Consider the following 12,229-nt stretch of genomic DNA (forward strand, 5'->3'; position numbering starts at 1 on the left):
TTTTTTCTTGAGAAGTTAGTTCCATTAGCATTTGCAATATTTTCTTTCTTTGATGATATTACTTAAAGAAACTATGTCTTTAGTTTTTTAATTTTTTACAAAATATATCAAGCATGTTTGGTTGAAAAAATATATTTAGGTAAATATTTTGCCAAAATAGTATTAACGAGCTCATTAAAATTTATTATCCTTTGTAAGGATAATTGTTTGATTGTAATCTAGTGTGTAAGAATACTTATCATAATGAAAAGTTTGAGCTAGCTATGCAAAATTTAGTTAAGTCTATTTTAGATCTTATTTCAATTAAACTCTTATATGTGTTGTGTAATGATCTTGTCATGTTAGTTTTGGTTAGATTTGTCCACATGGTCAAATCTCTTATTTGATCTTATAGCCTCTTTTACTACATCACTAGTGTATGTCTATGCATATACCTTAGGATAATAGAGCCAACAACATATTGCACATCCCAAAAAAGATTCATGATTGCACCTCCCAAATGAGTTTTACCTCAATAGCAAATATTGCAACAAAGATTTCACTCCAATGTATCTTTTGAGATATGTATATGGAATGTTAAGGTAAAATCCCTATTACAATTCACGAGTTTAAATATCTATGCGATATAACTAGTTCAAAAATAGAATGGTTAGTCCTTAAGAAGAAACTATGAAATTTTTTCCAAATAGAGTATAACTTATCTCAATTAAATTGTCATGTGTCACTTATATGTGACATGGTTTTGGTAACATGGTTAAAAGTATCATGTTTAAATTTTCTTTTAATAATTAGGACTAATAAACACCTTCTTTATACATGCCATTTTGAAGGCATTTTTTGAAACTGAGTATGTTAAGTATTATAATGATAATATAATTTTTGCAACTAATTACAAGATTCTATTGTTAGTATCTCAAGTATACTTATAATTAGAGATAAAAAGTAGGTATGGAAAAATGACTTTATTAGAATAGATTTTACTTCAAAGAAATCATCATATATATATTTTTTCACCTCATCATATTAATCTTGGTTAGATTTGACCACATGGTCAAATTCCTCTTTTCTTAAGACATCATTTATTAAGTAGTAGTTATGTATGTATTTGTCAATGTGAAGTTAAATTGCTTTAGTGTTCTATGCTAGATTGTAGCTCAAACATTAAGTAGAATGATGAGGAAGTAAATGAATCTAATGTGCTTCTTTTTATTCTTTGTAACTTCAACTAAGACATCTATGGTTGGATATCTAACATATTCAACAATAGTAGAGCAAGATGATGTGATTGATGTGTCCTTGATAAGAAATGCAACACAATTATGCATAATACTTGATCTCAATGGTCTTCTTTTACAACTATACTTTGCTAAGTCTAAAAGGTTTCAAAGCTTTCAAATGGAAAAGCAATGGCTTGTTCTTCAACCAGGATGTATGGAGTTCCTTGAAGCCTTATTTGCAAGATTCCAAGTGGGATTTTGGTCAACAGCTTTACATAAGTACTTGGAGATCCATGTAAAAAGGAAGTATCCTTTCTTCATGATTTGGGGCCAAGAACAATGTCATAGACATCGACTCAAAATCATATATAGGCCAAATAAGATGGGAGTAGAAGCAATGTTCAAGCCTCTAAAGTATGTATGGGATCAATATGGAGATGTTTGTCAACATACCAAGACTATTGTCATAGATGACAGTCCTTACAAAGGATCTCCAAATCCTGTTGAGAATTGTATTTATCCAAAAACATTTGATATTGGCTATGAGGACTCTATCTTGATCAAAGAACTTCTACGTGACTCGCTTAGGAAAATACCATGATACACGTGAAGTCATCAAGTTTGATCGATATGGATAGGATCCAGTTCAATATGGACATGAATTGTATGCTCAATTCAAGGTTGTCATTGATGAATGGACTGGAGCAGAGAATGATGGTATTTCATCTTGATCATCAGCATCGCATGAGACCATGATTGATAAAGATGGTATATATATTCAATCTTCAATTACTTCTCCCTTCAAGAGACTATCTATTATACAAACATCCTCAACAAATGTCTCACGTCATGTGTATTTTACATTGAATAGCTCTCAATTATCAATGTTGAAGCAGGCTCCTTTAATCTCTACTTTGAAATATATGAAATCAATGCAACTTGCTCATGAGTTAGGATATCACAAACATTTCATAAATGGTAGTGCAGCTAAACATTTTATACAAAATCTACCAAATTTGTATTTTCCCAATATACATGATGTAACAAAAAGGTGGTGACACTATATGGACTAATTTTGACTTTCATAATAAATATATCCCTTACATTAAAGGCTTTTGCATGGCTATGAAATATATGCTTGTTAAAAATCTAAAGTGTTTTATGTAGTTACCTTGGTATTTCTAAACACCACCAATATCAATGAGAGAATCTACTTGATGTTTTTATTCTTTCAATAACATTAGTTAATTGTGTTGAAATTTCTTATAAAGTGGTTTAAATCCTTTTTTGTACTTTATGACCATCTATTATACAAACATACTCAACAAATGCCTCACATCGTCTATCACTTACATTGAATAACTCACAATTATCCAAGTTGACTCATGAGTTAGGATATCACAAACATTTCATAAATGGAGTGCAATTATCTACAAAAGTTGTATTTTTCCAATATACATGATGCAGCAAGACAACGACTCTATATGGAGTAATTTTGACTTTCATAGTAAATATATCCATTACATTAAGGGCTTTTGCATGGCTATGAAATATATGCTTATTAGAAATTTAAAGTGTTGTATGTAGTTACCTTGGTGTTTTTAAACACCACCAATATCAATGAGAGAATATACTTAATGTTTTTAATTCTTTCAATAACATTAGTTAATTATGTTGAAATTTCTTATAAAGTGGTTTAAGTCCAATTTTGTACTTTATGTCTTAGCTAACAAATAAGTCTTAGTTAATAATAAATTGTATTTCTATTTCTTTAGAAACACAAACCGTCGGTCAGAGGTTAAATCTTTAGTCTTAGAAAAATCATAAAATTCTAGCGTGGTATATAAATGTTCATTTTATGATATGAAAGTTCATTTCGCTAGTCAAAGTGTGAAGCTAGTTGATTTTGGCAAAAGCCAATATCCATCTTGTCCATATATTGTTAAGATAGATAGAGATTTTGAACAAAAGATATATATATATCATGCATATACATACAAATAATGCAAATGGGGTGAGCAATTATTTAATATACTTGTGTCTATTGATTTACATAAAAAAGGGAACCATCACATCATAGGTTATCCAAACTTATTACTATATGGTATTAGATCAAGTTATTCAACCACACTTAGTTAGTGGTTACTCTTTTAAGGTCCTAGTTCATGAAACTTATACATGTCACTTTAAATGATGCTATATCTAAAAGAAAAAACTCATATTATAATATCTTCAAATCCATAACATTATAAGTTTTGGCCATGATAACATATTTTCATACAATGTTTAAGGCTCTTGGATTCTAAATTCTCTCTCCACTCCATCAAACCTTTGTATTCTTACATTAAACTTGGAAATTTCCTAGGTATATACTAGTTAAGCCTCCTTGATGTTTCCACCGCCATACAACATCCTATTTTGTTAGTATGCTAGAAAAGATAGAGGTGAAATCCAAATCTCCTAATAGCCACATAGCTTACATTCATCATTTAAGCTCTCAAGATGTGTGATCTCATATTTGTAACATACAAAGTGCCCTTTAAAGATAAACATAAACATAGTGCTCTCTTTCATTCACAAAAGTAAGACATTCATTAAAAGTGGGACTTGGAAAATTCCTAAAATCTCTAATATGGTGTTATGTTTTATTAGTGCATTAGGGCTTGCTCCTTGAGAATTACTTTTTCTAGATGAGGACATGGATCTCCTCGCGAGACAATGTGCATAACATACATGGGATGAGCACAATGCCTTGCTCCTCATCATGTGCCTCCTAGTTCACTTGAAATATTTTGTTGAATATGCAAGCCCCCATGACACAATGCAAAATGACACCTATAATAAGATAAACGATAGCATGCCCCTTCATCTACATATACAAACAAAACAAGATAATTACAACTTTAACAAAGAAGAAAAAAAGTAAAACCCTTATTTCCCTCTCCCTCTCGCTCTTTTCATCTCTCTCTTAATTACCCCTTATTTCTCTTTTTCCATCACTATCTATATATATATATATATAAATATATATGTCCCTCCCTCCCTCTCTCTCTTTCCATCTACTTCTCCCTTTCCGTCTCCCTCTCTCACTCTCTCTCTCATCTCCTCTCTCTTATCTTCTCTCCATCTGTCTCACTCACCCTTCCTCCTTTTGTCTATCCATCTCTCTCTACCTCTCCATCTCTTATCCTTTCTCTTACTCAATCTATTTTAATCTTCCTCTCTCTCTCTCTCTCCCCCTTTTGGGACCCAAAATGGGCCAAACATTAGCACTAAGGCTCTAGTCCAAGCCTCTACCACTCACCTAAAAACACCCCACATGGCCTTGTGGCTAGAAGTGTCTAAGAGATTTGTCTTTGTATGATTTTTTAGTCCAATGAATAATTCTTTCCCCACTCCTCAAAAGGAGGCCCTAAACATGCTGATCTTATACAACACGTAGCACACATAGGGAGCACCCCTCGGATGATCATTGCGGCTTCACTATAACTCTCCTACACCTCACGAATTGGCCCCAAGATACACCATGAACATAAAATGCATTTTAAAATAAAAGTCCAATCTTTTAATTAAACGATAGACTAGGAGACGATAGATAAAACTCACCAAATAACTCCCAAGGAACATAATATCTAGCCCTATGGCCTGGGAAACCTCAAGCTCTTAGTGTCGGGTCATAACTCATACAAACAGTTGCTATGCATGTAGGATATGATACCATGTGGTGCATCAATGCAAGTGTGAATATGACCATTGTGCTCAAAAAAATATTCATTGAGAATCAGCAATGTGAAAGTGCGAAGACAATTCTTTTTGTGATTTCCTTTTCTACGCGAGTGCTTCGTTGCCTAGGGCTAGCCTCGAGCTTCCTTGTGCTACTAGTCCCTTTTATTTTTAAACAACCGCAAACACTTTAAGATATGCAACATTAAACAACAAAGTTTAACGCACTTCAATCACTCAACAATCGCCTATCCCGTTGTCGAAGGGTTTTCGAAAGCAAAGTCGCATCTACAGAAGACCTTGGTAAATTTCAAGATAGAAGATCAATCTAATGAGATCAGATTCAATTTGAAAGCTCAATTTCAGATAATATGAGACATACAATCAGCTACATCTGATTAGGAGCATCTTCAATAAACGTCTGGACAAAGACTCATATCAACGAATTTTTCATGTAGTCTGAATCCCTTTTGAAGCTTCTCTTGGAACTCTTTAAATCATTGACTCAACATATCCTTTGGAACAATAAGCAGCCTTGATAGCAGAAAGAGAAAGCACATCTTCAATTGTGAGTCCAAACTTTGTAGTCAAAGGCACTGAATTTGTCTTGAAACTCCACCTTGGACATCAAATTTAAAGCCTGCTTGGACCTCTCCCTGCAGTTGTCCTTGTTTCCCGAGTACTTTGTAAGAGATTGGCAGTAAAAAATCCTTCCACAAACACTTTGTTCAATGGAATCACAGCAGCCCCTAGAGGATCATCTGCTGTAAAGGTGTCTCTGTCAAACAGTTTAACATAAATTTCACTGAATGGAAGCTATGCTGAATCACCAACAAGCACAAAACATTCTGCTCCACTCCTCAAAACTGGAACTAGCCTTGCAGTCTTCCCTTTTCCCTTGGGCAACTCCGATATGGTAGAGATCATCAAGCTCTTAATCATGATAATTACGCTTCATCAGTAGTAGGCGAAGTTTTTCCTTAAGTGTGATTTCGGGTCGTTCAACTAGGAGAAATCGGTGAAGAACACGAAAATCAAATAGATGAACTTATCCTTAACTATTCGACACTAGGCGATCCAGTTAAACAAATCCTCTGATCTGCTCAATGAATTGATGCCGAAAAGCAGATTTTTGTAGTCGATCTCATAAGATATAGATATGGCACGGAGCAACCACCCTTCTGCAGAGCTGATGTTCCGCAGTCTACTGTTCGTCGTCTTCGACTTCACCTTTTTCGTCCTCTACTTTAGTCATACTTCCACGAGGTAGAAGATGTATACAATGCTTCTCGTTGACTGCAGGTTGCCGTTCCTCCTTATCGTCACCTTCAACTCTCTCGCACTGCGTCACCTTCAGCTCTCTTCCTCGTCCATCTTCAAACTCCTCCACCTTCGTTTGCAAAGCACAGACTATAGCATTGTCTTCTTCAGGCTTGTCGATCCACGTCAACTTGTCCTTCATTGTCAGGTGGTCCTTCTGCTGCCTTCAGCTGACGCCACCTTCATCTGCGCCTTCCGCAGAGCTCGCTGATGTTTCCAGTACTCTTCTCGCTCCTTCAGTCCAAGCCCCACAATTCCGCAGTTGCAGAGCTCCTCGACTCCCTCGACTCCAATCAATGCTTTTCCTCTCCAAAATAAAATGTCTATCAGACTTCGGGCTCTTCGTTGAAACCACCCACTTCCCCTGTTCTCCTCTCTGATTCAGCGTAGAGTATCATCCTCCTCCTTCTCTGTTTTAGTTCCCCTCCTGTTCCGCCATCTTCACTATTTCTCTTCCAATCCTCTCTCTTGCACAAGACTTCAGCACTCAGTCTGCATTCAGAGCTTTCTCAAGCTTTTTCGTCGTTTACTTCCCCTTCCACAGATTGTAGAGCACTCCGTTTCTTCCTCTTTTCTCTGATTCAGCGTAAACTCCCCTGGAGCCGCAGAGTACCATCTTCCACCTTCTCTGTTTCAGTCCCCCTCTCTTTTTCGGGCTCTTCCTTTTTGCTTTTCCCTCCAGATTTTTCCGCGCTCCCCAAAAACGGCTTCTCCCTTCTACCAAAAAAGCGCCCTTTTTCAGAAAAGCAGTAATACTTATTTTAGCTATTTTAGTCATCACAGAGTGCAAAGACTCCTGAAGTGCTTTCGGGCACCATAGCTATTGCAGCCAACACATGAACCCTTAAATCTGAACATTTAACATAAAACACTGATCCTTGAGCATGGCTCTCATATAATGCACCATTGTCAACTGAATCTGACAACATCCACCATCCTTCTTGATTTTTTTTTAGCTCACCAAGGAATTTCTCACAGTCACCACTGCTCTCATTATCCTCAGAAACAGAAGGAATATATGCCTCTAATTTGCCAACGTTCTTTGCTTATGCTCCTGACGGTTTTTCTTCCCCATTGTCCAGCAATGTACTTATGTGAGAGGACAACTCTTCTTTATCCCTGCCTGTATTAATTTGTGTAGAGCTATCTTGAAGGTTTAGTGGCAGACCGAGGACATGTACAAATAATTGCATTGTATTCCCACTGGTAGGGATTGAATATTCTATCTTCCCATGAGATACTGGACTTGCATAACTGTTATTTGACTTTAAGCAGTTACAATCCTTGCTCACAGATCCTCCACCACTCTGTTCACCAAGTCCTGCATTCATCACTTGGCATCTTACATCTGCTCCACATTTTCACAATCTGCTGATGAAGCACCTTCCATAACACCTTTGCCACCAATAAGGATAAGATTGTCCTGCTGCTACCCCCTGCATGTATATTCTTTGTCACAGCTTTGGTGGATTTCACACCTCGAATGCGCAGCAGCACGACATCCACCCCCTCTAATCCTGCGCATCCTCCGGATGGGCCAACTATCCATGATCGTTATCATCAAGATCTACAAACATATCAATCTCTTCATTATGCATTTCCGGTAGATTAACAAGATTATCTGTCATATCATCTGTCTCTTCCATTGGAGTTTCTTGTCGTTGCTCTTCTCTTGAAAATTCTTCCAATTCATAGTCCTCATCATCCCTTTTCTTGAAAATCTTGATTCTTTTTCCAGCAATAGGCACTCTAAGCATTGTCCCATCCAATTCAGTCAGCACATATGTTGCATTATCAAAGACATGTCTGACTATGTACAGTCCAAACCATCTTTTCACCATCTTCCAAAAAATCTGCAATAACTTCCTCATTTTCCGCATGGTTCTAGTGTGGCTCTCATCCCAAAATAGTTTCTGCCCCTTTCGAAACAGTTGATATAAACAATCTGCTATGTGTGCAAAATGAGGTATCCAAATCATATAAAACACACAAGCACCAATGAATCTCTGTACCTCTGAAGTAGTAGAACAAAACTCTGCAATCTTGCCTATAGCATTCACCTTATCAGGTGAGGGTTTCCTGCCATAATATCCACACATATGCCCAACAATAACAACCTCATTCACTCCAAAAACAGATTTTTACCCTGAAAGTGTCAAGTTCACTTCTTCTAGCCTGGCCAAAATCTTCTCACTTGCTGAAATATGATCAGCCACAAAGTATCTGCATCCCTGCTCATTTAGGCTCTCATTCTTCTCTTCTTCTGCACACCCCTTAATGGGCACATCATCCAAGAAAGGCATAGTAAGCTGAGGTATGTAATCACGAAGGACCTTATGCATGGCATTCATCATATGCGCAATAGAATTAGTGGCACCTTGAGGCAAGGTACACATCCTGACAAGCCCAATAGGAGTTCTCATGGTGGTTATGTCCCTGCTTTCCAAAGCCAGCTGAAACTGATCATATCCTGAATACAAATCACCCAAAGAATAGATGGCACGTCCAGCAAATGCCTCTGCAAACTCATCCACAACTGGACCTATACCAACATTCCTGATAGTAACTCTGTTCACTGGCTGCATGTCCTGAATAAATCGAAGAGTACCATTCTTCTTTGGAACTATAAACCACCTGTTTGAGTATGGTGCAGATGAAGGCTCAAGGATTCCCATACTGATTTTCTCATTCAATAAATTAATCAGCTTTGGCAAGTGTGCTTTAGGCACTGGAATAGGTCGGAGATTCCATGGAATATGAGGAATAGTAAAAATGACCATAGGAGCAACAATATCAGGATTCACACATCCAATCTCATGTGGCAAAAAAGTAAATCCCCTTCCATGACGCTCAAGCATCTCCTGAAAGCATTGCTTCTCCATGGGTAACAAGAAATCACCATTTCCAATTTTTAATTCAGCAAGTGTCTCTGCTGAAAATTTATGACCAATATGCTCCGGATTCCTCAAAATTTGCTGTTTAGCAGCCCTCTCTATTTGCTGATCACTGTCAGATGGAAGCGGTACAGCAACCGGCTTCACCTTCTTATCCACAGTTTTGTATTTCGTGTCAACCCTGGCTTCATTATGCTCTTCTACATTACATAAACCTTGCTCTAAATCAGCAATTCTGCACTCCAATGGCTGAATATTCTCAGCCCTCTGCTCTATGGACTGCATAGAAACAGCCCCAAACTCTGAATGCTGAAATATTTCAGCAGTAAACTCTGTTGGCTGAAAATTTTCAGCCCTCTGTCTCTCTGAAAGCTGATCATAACCAGCTGGAAACTCTGTTTGCTGAATTTCTTCAGCACTCAACACTCTTTGCTGAGTTTCCTCAGCCTCTGACTCAATCTGTGACACAAAATCTACAATTTCATGAAACATGTCCAGGGATTGCACTAATACATTACCATGACAATTCAGCATATCAGTTTTCAGCATATCTCCCATCTCTGCCATCGTATCTGCACAAATCACACTGTCATACATACCATCTATGTGCTCATCATCCTCCAAAATTCCTGCATTTTTTAAAATTTTCTCCTTCCTGCATATATACTGCCTGGCAGCTCTAGGCAACCTAGAAGTCTTCTGATAACTCATTGAACTGTTTGCTGAAATCCCAACATAACCGGAGGAGAAAACACTGCTGCCAGGAGGCGAGAACTCCAATCTCCTCTCCTTTGTACCACCGTCGTCTCGCGAAACGGCGGTACCTAATGAAAACCCGAATCCCTCACAGTGGGCAAGGGTGTATCTCTGAGAGTATCCCTATTTCTAACATGGTTCACACATACAGTCATAAACTGAACTGCTCTCATACCATCTTTACTGCGAATCCGTGCATAAGCAGATCCATCATCCATGACCTTTGTTTCCATGCGCATCTCTGTAATGAATGGCTGACCAAGAATTATAGGATAAGAGCATGAATCCTGCACAAAGAAATGAAAATCCTCCTCTACATCACCAATAGAAACCCTGACACTAGGACATGCAGCATACAAATCACCTGCAGTGTTATTGGCGGCTCTCATACGCCACCCATGCTCTACATCCATAGGCCATTTGTTACTCTCATAAACTCCACGAACTATGAGATTAATCTCTGAACCATGATCAACCAATGCAACATAAGGCACCTGTTTCTCTCCAATCTTAACCATCGTCTCTATAGTTGCCCTAGCCCAATGGCTCCGCGAAAAGTGACTACGCGGTATCAAAACAGGCTCATCAATTTCAGCATAATGCATAGGCTGAACCCTCTTCTCTACCTGTGGAAAAACAGAAGCATTATCAACCATAACCTCATCATCATCCTCATCCAACTCTCCAATCAAAACTCCCTGTGTATCAGTGGTAGCCAATGCATGTCTTTTCCTCTTCAGGACCTCCTGAAACTGATCCTGAAACTCTCTTTTTGAGATGCCCAAAATCTCAGAAATAGTGAAAGTCACCTCACTGCCAAGTATCTTATCATTAAAGATTTTCTTCATGTTTGTAGATGTCTCAATATCGGACATCAATCTGAATCTTGGCTGCTTTCTCTCTCTAGGCTCTTGCCTCTTTTCTCTCTTTTGAGCATCCTCCATCTGTCGATCTAGCCCTGGTCTTGAAGACGGTCCTGCGGTAGGTGGAGTAACAAACTCACCCCCTCTAGTCTTCTTAGCTGCACTTGGATTTTCCTCATCCCTCTTACGCTTCTCCTAAACAAGTACATCTGCAACATGAGATTTAGCCAAATAAGCATAAATAGAATACCTGTCAACAGGCGAGTCCCAACCTGTCTCTGATCTGATGCTAGAGCCTGCGCTAGTCAAAACAGTTTGCTGAATTTTCCCCTTGTTTGCAGTCTCCATAGCATAAGTCCATAGCGCTGACTGAGTCTCTGATCCCTTCTCAATCTGTACTCCATATGCAGAAGCATCACCTCTAGCTGTCACATAAGAAGTACGCGCAGCCATGTCCTCTATTAACTTCTTCATTCCACCTTTACCAAAGTTGGTAGCAAGTGGAGCTCCTGTCTCAGTCAACCAAATCTTACCATCTTGTCCCCAATATACCAAATTTTGCCTCCTTGCATCCTGGAAAGAGTCACAATCTCTGCAATGCTGATGCTCCGTACTATCACACCAAATACATCTCCGATCTCTCCTAGGTGCACTAGGAGCACTCCTAGGTGCAGTAGGAGCACTAGAAGAAGTAGTAGGCACAGTTGAAGCAAACTGCTCCTTCAACTTTCCCACTAACTCCGCTTTGACGGACTCTAGTGTCAAATCTGTAATGCCTTTGATTATGTCTTCAAGAGAGGTAGGCACCGATGGAGCGGATGGTTTTGGAGCACAAGGTGTAGGCATCGGTCGTGGAACAGGAGGAATAGGTGGAGTGGAAACAGTAGGCACTGGCATAGGCCAAGAAACTGGCTGAGGAGGAGAAGAAATAACAGGGATAGAAGTAGGCATAGGAGCAGATGATGGTGTAGGTGTCATGGAACCATTCTGTAGGCGAGTCTTCCATATCCTCCTCTTGGTCAAAGTCGAGACTGCATCCTGAGCATCCTGCCAATCAGTTTTAAGACCCGTAGGCTTCGTACGATCTTCAAGAAGCTCACCCAATTCTTCTTGAAGAGCAGGATCTGCAGCTTGCAAGAAAAGCTCAACTTTTTCAACATCCAATGCTCTTTATTCAATGGCATCAAGCTGACTATACCTCTCTTCGAATTCTCGAATCAACTCCGAAGCAGCGAGACCTTTGTTTGGCATGTAGACCCACTCTCGGAATGACCGCCGAGTAGCCATACCAAAGTCTTCAAGGAAGTATTCTTCTTTCAAGGCCTTCTTAAAATCTTGCCAATGTGTATTTTGAATAAAAAGATCAGTCACTTTTGTCCTCAAAGTAGGTGTGACAAGACGAAGGAAGTACTTACTCATAAGTCCAGCAGGAACTCCAAAAAACCCCATCTTGATC

Source organism: Lygodium microphyllum, unplaced genomic scaffold (assembly GCF_053477565.2).
Source record: "Lygodium microphyllum isolate KBCC unplaced genomic scaffold, Lygodium_microphyllum_v1.1.10 scaffold_125, whole genome shotgun sequence".
In the NCBI taxonomy this organism is placed as follows: domain Eukaryota; kingdom Viridiplantae; phylum Streptophyta; class Polypodiopsida; order Schizaeales; family Lygodiaceae; genus Lygodium; species Lygodium microphyllum.